Raw genomic sequence first — 12458 nt, 5'->3', positions numbered from 1 at the left:
GCATTTGTGGGTTCGATTAGAGGCTCAAAATGGCCAGAAACAAATATCTTTCTTCTGAAACTCGTCAGCCTATTCTTGTTCAGAGAAATGAAGGCTATTCTATGCGAGACATTGAAGAAATTGAAGATCTCGTACAATGCTGTGTACTACTCCCTTCACAGAACAGCGCAAATTGGCTCTAACCAGAATAGAAAGAGGAGTGGGAGGCCCCGGTGCACAACTGGGCAAGAGTACAGGTACATTAGAGTGTCTTGTTTGAGAAACACCCTCACAAGTCCTCAACTGGCAGCTTCATTAAATAATACCCACAAAACACCAGGCTCAACGTCAACAGTGAAGAGGTGACTGGGATGGTGGGCCTCGAGGCAGAGTTGCAAAGAAAAAGCAATATCTCAAACTGGCCATTAAAAAGAAAAGATTAAGATGGGAAAAAGAACACAGACACTGGACAGAGGAACTAGACACTAATGTACTTGACCTCTTACTCATCTGCTAACCCTGTGTATGTGACCAATAAAATCTGATTTGATTTATTTGTTCCTGGCACCAAACCTGTAAACATTCATGTTAAAACGTAACTTCAGATACTCACCTGGATACACTTCTGCGGGAAACTTGGCAAGAAGATAAACACACAAACACTAAATGTTTCAACAGAAGTCAAGGGGTACATCTACATGAGGTAAAGGAAAAACAAGGTCTGAAAAGTGGTTTCAAGAAATAAAAGTAAGGAACAAGTTGTTTTTATCACATTGAATATGAACGTTGTAGTAGATTGGAGTGTATTTGCGTGTAAAAAAAATAATGCAGTTCACTATTCATCCAAACAACTTGGCATAAGTCCTGCCACAGTGCTGCTGCTTGCAGCTGGGGTTAGGTTGGGTTAGAGATGGGGTTAGGGTTGGGTTAAAGATGGGGTTAGGTTGGGTTAGAGATGGGGTTAGGTTGGGTTAGAGATGGGGTTAGGTTGGGTTAGAGATGGGGTTAGGTTGGGTTAGAGATGGGGTTAGGTTGGGTTAGAGATGGGGTTAGGTTGGGTTAAAAATGGGGTTAGGTTGGGTTAGAGATGGGGTTAGGTTGGGTTAGAGATGGGGTTAGGTTGGGTTAGAGATGGGGTCAGGTTGGGTTAAAGATGGGGTTAGGTTGGGTTAAAGATGGGGTTAGGTTGGGTTAGAGATGGGGTTAGGTTGGGTTAGAGATGGGGTTAGGTTGGGTTAAAGATGGGGTTAGGTTGGGTTAGAGATGGGGTTAGGTTGGGTTAAAGATGGGGTTAGGTTGGGGTTAGGTTGGGTTAGAGATGGGGTTAGGGTTAAGGGTTAGAGATGGGGTTAGGTTGGGTTAAAGATGGGGTTAGGTTGGGTTAAAGATGGGGTTAGGTTGGGTTAAAGATGGGGTTAGGTTGGGTTAAAGATGGGGTTAGGTTGGGTTAGAGATGGGGTTAGGTTGGGTTAAAGATGGGGTTAGGTTGGGTTAGAGATGGGGTTAGGTTGGGTTAAAGATGGGGTTAGGTTGGGTTAGAGATGGGGTTAGGTTGGGTTAGAGATGGGGTTAGGTTGGGTTAAAGATGGGGTTAGGTTGGGTTAAAGATGGGGTTAGGTTGGGTTAGAGATGGGGTTAGGTTGGGTTAGAGATGGGGTTAGGTTGGGTTAGAGATGGGGGGGGTTAGGTTGGGTTAGAGATGGGGTTAGGTTGGGTTAGAGATGGGGTTAGGTTAGAGATAAAGGTTGGGTTAGAGATGGGGTTAGGTTTGGTTAAAGATGGGGTTAGGGTTGGGTTAGAGATAATGGGGTTAGGTTGGGTTAGAGATGGGGTTAGGTTGGGTTAGAGATGGGGGTTAGGTTGGGTTAGAGATGGGGTTAGGTTGGGTTAGAGATGGGGTTAGGTTGGGTTAGAGTTGGGGGTTAGGTTGGGTTAAAGATGGGGTTAGGTTGGGTTAGAGATTAGGGGTTAGGTTGGGTTAGAGATGGGGTTAGGTTGGGTTAGAGATGGGGTTAGGGTTGGGTTAGAGATGGGGTTAGGTTGGGTTAAAGATGGGGTTAGGTTGGGTTAGAGATGGGGTTAGGTTGGGTTAGAGATGGGGTTAGGTTGGGTTAGAGATGGGGTTAGGTTGGGTTAAAGATGGGTTAGGTTGGGTTAAAGATAGGTTGGGTTAGAGATGGGGTTAGGTTTGGTTAAAGATGGGGTTAGGTTGGGTTAAAGATGGGGTTAGGTTGGGTTAAGATGGGGTTAGGTTGGGTTAGAGATGGGGTTAGGTTGGGTTAAAGATGGGGTTAGGTTGGGTTAAAGATGGGGTTAGGTTGGGTTAAAGATGGGGTTAGGTTGGGTTAGAGATGGGGTTAGGTTGGGTTAAAGATGGGGTTAGGTTGGGTTAAAGATGGGGTTAGGTTGGGTTAGAGATGGGGTTAGGTTGGGTTAGGATGTTGGGGGTTAAAGATGGGGTTAGGTTGGGTTAAAGATGGAGTTAGGTTGGGTTAGAGATGGGGTTAGGTTGGGTTAAAGATGGGGTTAGGTTGGGTTAAAGATGGGGTTAGGTTGGTTTAGAGATGGGGTTAGGTTGGGTTAAAGATGGGGTTAGGTTGGGTTAGAGATGGGGTTAGGTTGGGTTAAAGATGGGGTTAGGTTGGGTTAAAGATGGGGTTAGGTTGGGTTAGAGATGGGGTTAGGGTTGGGTTAGAGATGGGGTTAGGTTGGGTTAAAGATGGGGTTAGGTTGGGTTAAAGATGGGGTTAGGTTGGGTTAAAGATGGGGTTAGGTTTGGTTAAAGATGGGGTTAGGTTGGGTTAAAGATGGGGTTAGGTTGGGTTAAAGATGGGGTTAGGTTGGGTTAGAGATGGGGTTAGGTTGGGTTAAAGATGGGGTTAGGTTGGGTTAGAGATGGGGTTAGGTTGGGTTAAAGATGGGGTTAGGTTGGGTTAGAGATGGGGTTAGGTTGGGTTAGAGATGGGGTTAGGTTGGGTTAAAGATGGGGTTAGGTTGGGTTAAAGATGGGGTTAGGTTGGGTTAGAGATGGGGTTAGGTTGGGTTAGAGATGGGGTTAGGTTGGGTTAAAGATGGGGTTAGGTTGGGTTAAAGATGGGGTTAGGTTGGGTTAGAGATGGGTTAGGTTGGGTTAAAGGTTGGGGGTTAGAGATGGGGTTAGGTTGGGTTAAAGATGGGGTTAGGTTGGGTTAGAGATGGGGTTAGGTTGGGTTAAAGAGATTGGGCTAAAGATGGGGTTAGGTTGGGTTAGAGATGGGGTTAGGTTGGGTTAGAGATGGGGTTAGGTTGGGTTAGAGATGGGGTTAGGGTTGGGTTAGAGATGGGTTTAGGTTGGGTTAGAGATGGGGTTAGATTTGGTTAAAGATGGGTTAGGTTGGGTTAAAGATGGGGTTAGGTTGGGTTAGAGATGGGGTTAGGTTGGGTTAGAGATGGGGTTAGGTTGGGTTAGAGATGGGGTTAGGTTTGGTTAAAGATGGGGTTAGGATGGGTTAGAGATGGGGTTAGGTTGGGTTAGAGATGGGGTTAGGTTGGGTTAGAGATGGGGTTAGGTTGGGTTAAAGATGGGGTTAGGTTGGGTTAAGATGGGGTTAGGTTGGGTTAGAGATGGGGTTAGGTTGGGTTAAAGATGGGGTTAGGTTGGGTTAAAGATGGGGTTAGGTTGGGTTAGAGATGGGGTTAGGTTAGGTTAAAGATGGGGTTAGGTTGGGTTAGAGATGGGGTTAGGTTGGGTTAGAGATGGGGTTAGGTTGGGTTAGAGATGGGGTTAGGATTGGGTTAGAGATGGGTTAGGTTGGGTTAAAGATGGGGTTAGGTTGGGTTAAAGATGGGGTTAGGTTGGGTTAGATGGGGTTAGGTTGGGTTAAAGATGGGGTTAGGTTGGGTTAGAGATGGGGTTAGGTTGGGTTAGAGATGGGGTTAGGTTGGGTTAAAGATGGGGTTAGGTTGGGTTAAAGATGGGGTTAGGTTGGGTTAGAGATGGGGTTAGGTTGGGTTAGAGATGGGGTTAGGTTGGGTTAGAGATGGGGTTAGGTTGGGTTAGAGATGGGGTTAGGTTGGGTTAAAGATAGAGAGATGGGGTTAGGTTGGGTTAGAGATGGGGTTAGGTTGGGTTAAAGATGGGGTTAGGTTGGGTTAAAGATGGGGTTAGGTTGGGTTAAAGATGGGGTTAGGTTGGGTTAGAGATGGGGTTAGGTTGGGTTAAAGATGGGGTTAGGTTTGAGCCAGATGTGGTTGGATCTGAGTCTAAGGGAAATATTTGAGTCTAAGTGTAACGGTTGTCTTCCTGGGAAGGAGAGGAGGACCAAAATGCAGCGTGGTTATTGTTAAGCGTCTTAAATAAAGACGAAAACCGTAAAATACAATATAGAAAACGTGGCAAAACCAAACAGTCCTAACTGGTGCAGAGAACACAGAGACAGGAAACAATCACCCACGAAATACCCAAAGAATATGGCTGCCTAAATATGGTTCCCAATCAGAGACAACGATAAACACCTGCCTCTGATTGAGAACCACTCTAGGCAACCATAGACTTACCTAGACAACTCACTAACACAACCCCATAAATCTAATAAACCCCTAGATAAGACAAAAACACAAAAATCACCCATGACACACCCTGGGCGGCTAATCAAAATATCACAGATAACTAAAGGACACAAGGATATATAGTTTGAGGATAACTAAGGCCAGGGCGTGACACTAAGGATATATAGTTTGAGGATATATAATAGAAAACACAGATAACTAAGGCCAGGACACTAAGGATATATAGTTTGAGGATATATAATAGAAAACACAGATAACTAAGGCCAGGGCGTGACACTAAGGATATATAGTTTGAGATATATTAGATAACTAAGGCCAGAAGGATATAGTTTGAGGATAATAATAGAAAACACAGATAACTAAGGCCAGGGTGTGACACTAAGGATATATAGTTTGAGGATATATAATAGAAAACACAGATATAATAGAAAACACAGATAACTAAGGCCAGGGCGTGACACTAAGGATATATAGTTTGAGGATATATAATAGAAAACACAGATAACTAAGGCCAGGGTGTGACACTAAGGATATATAGTTTGAGGATATATAATAGAAAACACAGATAACTAAGGCCAGGACACTAAGGATATCTAGTTTGAGGATATAGAATAGAAAACACAGATAACTAAGGCCAGGGGTGTGACACTAAGGATATATAGTTTGAGGATATATAGAAAAAGGATATCTAGTTTGAGGATATAGAATAGAAAACACAGATAACTAAGGCCAGGGTGTGACACTAAGGATATATAGTTTGAGGATATATAATAGAAAACACAGATAACTAAGGCCAGGACACTAAGGATGTGACACTAACTAAGGCCATTGTGACACTAAGGATATATAGTTTGAGGATATATAATAGAAAACACAGATAACTAAGGCCAGGGCACTATGGATATATAGTTTGAGGATGTATAATAGAAAACACAGATAACTAAGGCCAGGACACTAAGGATATATAGTTTGAGGATATAAAATAGAAAACACAGATAACTAAGGCCAGGACACTAAGGATATATAGTTTGAGGATATAGAATAGAAAACACAGATAACTAAGGCCAGGGCGTGACACTAAGGATATATAGTTTGAGGATATAGAATAGAAAACACAGATAACTAAGGCCAGGACACTAAGGATATATAGTTTGAGGATATATAATAGAAAACACAGATAACTAAGGCCAGGGTGTGACACTAAGGATATATAGTTTGAGGATAAATAATAGAAAACACAGATAACTAAGGCCAGGGCGTGACACTAAGTATATATAGTTTGAGGATATATAATAGAAAACACAGATAACTAAGGCCAGGACACTAAGGATATATAGTTTGAGGATATATAATAGAAAACACAGATAACTAAGGCCAGGGCGTGACACTAAGGATATATAGTTTGAGGATATAGAATAGAAAACACAGATAACTAAGGCCAGGACACTAAGGATATATAGTTTGAGGATATATAATAGAAAACACAGATAACTAAGGCCAGGGTGTGACACTAAGGATATATAGTTTGAGGATAAATAATAGAAAACACAGATAACTAAGGCCAGGGCGTGACACTAAGGATATATAGTTTGAGGATATAGAATAGAAAACACAGATAACTAAGGCCAGGACACTAAGGATATATAGTTTGAGGATATAGAATAGAAAACACAGATAACTAAGGCCAGGACACTAAGGATATATAGTTTGAGGATATAGAATAGAAAACACAGATAACTAAGGCCAGGACACTAAGGATATATAGTTTGAGGATATAGAATAGAAAACACAGATAACTAAGGCCAGGACACTAAGGATATATAGTTTGAGGATAAATAATAGAAAACACAGATAACTAAGGCCAGGGCGTGACACTAAGGATATATAGTTTGAGGATATAGAATAGAAAACACAGATAACTAAGGCCAGGACACTAAGGATATATAGTTTGAGGATATAGAATAGAAAACACAGATAACTAAGGCCAGGACACTAAGGATATATAGTTTGAGGATATAGAATAGAAAACACAGATAACTAAGGCCAGGACACTAAGGATATATAGTTTGAGGATATAGAATAGAAACACAGATAACTAAGGCCAGAACGTGACACTAAGGATATATAGTCTTTTGTTTGAATTGTATACGTGTCCGCTGTGCGGGGAAATGATAATACAAGCGGAACTACGTAGCTAATACTGTTGTAACGGGATACTTATTGTAGCAACACACCTTTGGAGGGAAGGCAATCGTGCGCTGTGTTAGCTAAGTTTTCATGTCATCGGGTGTAGTTCATAAAGGTTGAAGAGTGTATGTTAGGATGAAGTGTGAATTCATGCCAGGAATAATAAGTGTGAAGTTTGATTTCCTCCCTTCTGTAATAAGCTGCCAATGAGGTATTTGTTCCTTTATTCATGTGTTAATCTGAACCTGTTATAACGCCGGTTAAACTGTTATGTATGTAAGCACTTCAGAGTTATACCAAGCTAATAAGTCACTCGTAAGATAAGGTCGTAAGAGTGTGCTTAACTGTATTTTTAATTTACTTTATAGTTCTCACGGAAGGTGATAATTCTGACTAAAACTACAGAATAAAGCCGTCAGTTAAAATCAAGGAACGGTTGTGCTCGTGGTTACTGAAGGGAGCTACAAATAATTGCATGGCTGTTGAACAAAGCAACACACTAGAATGAGTGAAATGATTAACAGAGAAAGTGAGAATGTATTATTATTATATTGTTATTATCAATAGTTTCTCTACATGGAGAAGAGGTTAAACACATCAGTCACCACTACATGTTGATGTGATGCATTAAATCACCTGACTGTTTGGATGTGTCTGTTAGGAAATGTTTTAAAAGAGAATCATTTAACTTCAATAATTATTTGTCACTGTGTTAACCATAACCAACATGTTGGATCTCTGTTTAGGGGTCAGTGCTCTGAAATGAGTCTCTCTGGGGGAGAGAGAGGAGGGGGCCCTGCCTCTAAAATGAGTCTCTGGGGAGAAAGAGGTGGGGGTCCCTGTCTCTAAAAAATGAGTCTCTCTGGGGAGAAAGAGGTGGGGGTCCCTGTCTCTAAAATGAGTCTCTCTGGGGAGAAAGAGGAGGGGGTCCTGTCTCTAAAATGAGACTCTCTGGGGAGAAAGAGGAGGGGGGCCCTGCCTCTAAAATGAGTCTCTCTGGGGAGAAAGAGGAGGGGGCCCTGTCTCTAAATGAGTCTCTCTGGGGAGAAAGAGGAGGGGGTCCCTGTCTCTAAAATGAGTCTCTCTGGGGAGAAAGAGGAGGGGGCCCTGTCTCTAAAATTAGTCTCTCTGGGGAGAAAGAGGAGGGGTCCCTGTCTCTAAAATGAGTCTCTCTGGGGAGAAAGAGGAGGGGGCCCTGTCTCTAAAATGAGTCTCTGGGGAGAAAGAGGAGGGGTACCTGTCTCTAAAATGAGTCTCTCTGGGGAGAAAGAGGAGGGGGCCCTGTCTCTAAAATGAGTCTCTCTGGGGAGAAAGAGGTGGGGTCCCTGTCTCTAAAATGAGTCTCTCTGGGGAGAAAGAGGAGGGGGTCCTGTCTCTAAAATGAGACTCTCTGGGGAGAAAGAGGAGAGGGGCCCTGCCTCTAAAATGAGTCTCTCTGGGGGAGAAAGAGGAGGGGGCCCTGTCTCTAAAATGAGTCTCTCTGGGGAGAAAGAGGTGGGGGTCCCTGTCTCTAAAATGAGTCTCTCTGGGGAGAAAGAGGAGGGGGTCCTGTCTCTAAAATGAGACTCTCTGGGGAGAAAGAGGAGGGGGCCCTGCCTCTAAAATGAGTCTCTCTGGGGAGAAAGAGGAGGGGGCCTTGTCTCTAAAATGAGTCTCTGGGGAGAAAGAGGTGGGGGTCCCTGTCTCTAAAATGAGTCTCTCTGGGGAGAAAGAGGAGGGGGTCCTGTCTCTAAAATGAGTCTCTCTGGGGAGAAAGAGGAGGGGGCCCTGTCTCTAAAATGAGTCTCTCTGGGGAGAAAGAGGTGGGGGTCCCTGTCTCTAAAATGAGTCTCTCTGGGGAGAAAGAGGAGGGGGTCCTGTCTCTAAAATGAGTCTCTCTGGGGAGAAAGAGGAGGGGGTCCTGTCTCTAAAATGAGTCTCTCTGGGGAGAAAGAGGAGGGGGCCCTGTCTCTAAAATGAGTCTCTGGGGAACATGACACCAAAGCAAAGAGGTGAGATGACAAGTTTGTTTAAGAACGTATAAAGAGTTTATTTCTAAAACGTTATATTTCACATTCATCATTTTTCATCAGAAATTATTTCTTATGGGTACGTTCATGTATCTGTAAAATACTGTTGTTCTGAGAATTTAATTCATGGATTTGTGTATGAATCTTTGTTTTGCAAAATGCTATATAGCTGGAATGAAATGTATGCATCCTGTAAATTTGACTGTGATATGTGGTTGTTTCACCAGAACACACGCACGCGCACGCACCCCCCCACACACACACACACATACATACACACGCACACATACACACCCACACACGCATCATTTTGCCTCCTGTTATTTATTGCCTAGTATGTTGGCAGGCATAACCTTATTGTTTTTACTAGTTCTGATCGTTGTTACAAGCTGAATTCTGACAATATAAACCGTTTTATCAACACACTCTTAACTCCTGTTTAAACCAAAAAGGGTTCTATTTTGCTTAATATCCGGAACCACTGAAAGTTCTATATAGAATCCCTTTTATAGGGTTCTTTGATCAGAACTCTAGAGGTTCTTCACTGAACCAAAATGGTTCCATATAGAACCCTGCATGGTGCCATTTATGAATTATGGCTACTACTAAAGAGTAACATTTTTAGCTAAGAATATCATTTATAGTTTTTAGCTAAGAATATAATTGATAGTTTTAGCTAAGAATATAATTTATAGTTTTTAGCTAAGAATATAATTTATAGTTTTTAGCTAAGAATATAATTTATAGTTTTTAGCTAAGAATATAATTTATAGTTTTTAGCTAAGAATATAATTTATAGTTTTTAGCTAAGAATATAATTTATAGTTTTTAGCTAAGAATATAATTTATAGGAAAATAGGAATGGAGGAAAAGTCACAATATCAGTTTAAAATGATCTTTAGAAATAGTAGTGCTGGGGGATTTGGAAAGACATAGTCAGTCAATTAACAATATCAAATCAAATGTATTTATATAGCCCTTCTTACATCAGCTGATATCTCAAAGTGCTGTACAGAAACCCAGCCTAAAACCCCAAACAGCAAGCAATGCAGGTGTAGAAGCACAATGGCTAGGAAAACTCCCTAGAAAGGCCAAAACCTAGGAAGAAACCTAGAGAGGAACCGGGCTATGTGGGGTGGCCAGTCCTCTTCTGGCTGTGCCGGGTGGAGATTATAACAGAACATGGCCAAGATGTTCAAATGTTCATAAATGACCAGCATGGTCGAATAATAATAAGGCAGAACAGTTGAAACTGGAGCAGCAGCACAGTCAGGTGGACTGGGGACAGCAAGGAGTCATCATGTCAGGTAGTCCTGGGGCACGGTCCTAGGGCTCAGGTCCTCCGAGAGAGAGAAAGAAAGAAAGAGACAATTAGAGAGAGCATATGGGGGTGGCCAGTCCTCTTCTGGCTGTGCCGGGTGGAGATTATAACAATAGAATAATGCTCTTTTGAAAAATCTGTATCTTTAACTTAGTCTGTGGATACTATGAGACTAGAAAGGTTCAAATCCATGTAAGACTCACAAAACAGTTGAATAATATATGTCAGGTGGAAATGAAGAGGATGTTCTACAGAGACAGGTGGACTGGGCTGAGAGGAGCAGAGGGGTGCGATTCAAACAGCTCACGATGGGTAATAGTCATTACTGTAAACATTATAGATGTCATTACTGTAAACATTATAGATGTTATTACTGTAAACATTATAGATGTCATTACTGTAAACATTATAGATGTCATTACTGTAAACATTATAGATGTCATTACTGTAAACATTTTAGATGTCATTACTGTAAACATTATAGATGTCATTACTGTAAACATTATAGATGTTATTACTGTAAACATTATAGATGTCATTACTGTAAACATTATAGATGTCATTACTGTAAACATTATAGATGTCAGAGTACTATCTATCCACAATGTAATGGGGGGTAATAGTCATTACTGTAAACACTATAGATGTCAGAGTACTATCTATCCACAATGTAATAGGGGGTAATAGTCATTACTGTAAACACTATAGATGTCAGAGTACTATCTATCCACAATGTAATAGGGGGGTAATAGTCATTACTGTAAACATTATAGATATCATTACTGTAAACATTATAGATGTCATTACTGTAAACATTATAGATGTCATTACTGTAAACATTATAGATGTCAGAGTACTATCTATCCACAATGTAATGGGGGAGGGTAATAGTCATTACTGTAAACACTATAGATGTCAGAGTACTATCTATCCACAATGTAATAGGGGGTAATAGTCATTAATGTAAACACTATAGATGTCATTACTGTAAACACTATAAATGTCATTACTGTAAACATTATAGATGTCATTACTGTAAACATTATAGATGTATTTACTGTAAACATTATAGATGTCATTACTGTAAAAATTTTAGATGTCTTTACTGTAAACATTATAGATGTCTTTACTGTAAACACTATAGATGTCATTACTGTAAACATTACAGATGTCATTACTGTAAAAATTATAGATGTCATTACTGTAAACATTATAGATGTCATTACTGTAATCATTTTAGATGTCATTACTGTAAACATTTTAGATGTCATTACTGTAAACATTATAGATGTCTTTACTGTAAACACTATAGATGTCATTACTGTAAACATTACAGATGTCATTACTGTAAAAATTATAGATGTCATTACTGTGAACATTATAGATGTCATTACTGTAATCATTTTAGATGTCATTACTGTAAACATTTTAGATGTCATTACTGTAAACATTATAGATGTCTTTACTGTAAACACTATAGATGTCAGAGTACTATCTATCCAAATGTAATGTGGCAGCAGCGTAGCCTAGTGGTTAGAGCGTTGGACTAGTAACGTTGTAACGTTGCATGATCAAATCCCTGAGCTGACAAGGTACAAATCTGTCATTTTGCCCCTGAACAAGGCAGTTAACACACTGTTCCTAGGCCATCATTGAAAATAAGAATTTGTTATTAACTGACTTGCCTAGTTAATAAAACGTTTTTTATTTATTATATAAATAATGATTGTGTATTGAGGGGTAGAATTTATCTTCATTATATGCAAACACACTGTTGTCCAGGAGGCATCTCTTTGTTTGAATGATGGCCCACGTCAACTCTGGCTGACTTCTTTACAGTACAGTACAATACAATACAATACAGTACAATACAATACAATACAGTACAGTACAAAGCAATACAATACAGTACAGTACAGTACAATACAGTACAATACAATACAATACAATACAGTACAGTACAATACAGTACAATACAATACAATACAGTACAGTACAATACAGTACAATACAATGCAATACAATACAGTACAGTACAATACAGTACAGTACAGTACGATACAGTACAATACAATACAATACAGTACAATACAGTACAATACAGTACAATACAATACAGTACAGTACAATACAGTACAATACAGTACAATACAGTACAATACAATACAGTACAATACAGTACAATACAGTACAGTACAATACAGTACAATACAGTACAGTACAATACAGTACAATACAGTACAGTACAGTACAATACAGTACAATACAATACAGTACAGTACAATACAATACAGTACAGTACAATACAGTACAGTACAATACAGTACAGTACAATACAATACAGTACAATGGAGAATACAATACAATACAGTACAATACAATACAATACAATACAGTACAGTACAATACAGTAC

At 40.3% G+C, this 12458-nt stretch overlaps 1 long non-coding RNA gene across 1 annotated transcript; it reads left to right on the top strand.

The window, feature by feature from the left end:
• Window positions 1-938: 938 nt before the first annotated feature.
• Window positions 939-4320, top strand: LOC127918767 (uncharacterized). Its single transcript, XR_008100755.1, has 3 exons — window positions 939-1032; window positions 1465-1640; window positions 4149-4320. It is a non-coding gene; the product is annotated as an uncharacterized LOC127918767 (long non-coding RNA).
• Window positions 4321-12458: the final 8138 nt, after the last annotated feature.

The sequence above is a fragment of the Oncorhynchus keta genome, unplaced genomic scaffold, assembly GCF_023373465.1.
Source record: "Oncorhynchus keta strain PuntledgeMale-10-30-2019 unplaced genomic scaffold, Oket_V2 Un_contig_14811_pilon_pilon, whole genome shotgun sequence".
NCBI classification, from domain to species: Eukaryota; Metazoa; Chordata; class Actinopteri; order Salmoniformes; family Salmonidae; genus Oncorhynchus; species Oncorhynchus keta.
The sequence above is the reverse complement of the archived record's forward strand: the minus strand, read 5'-3'. Positions and strand labels throughout refer to the sequence as shown.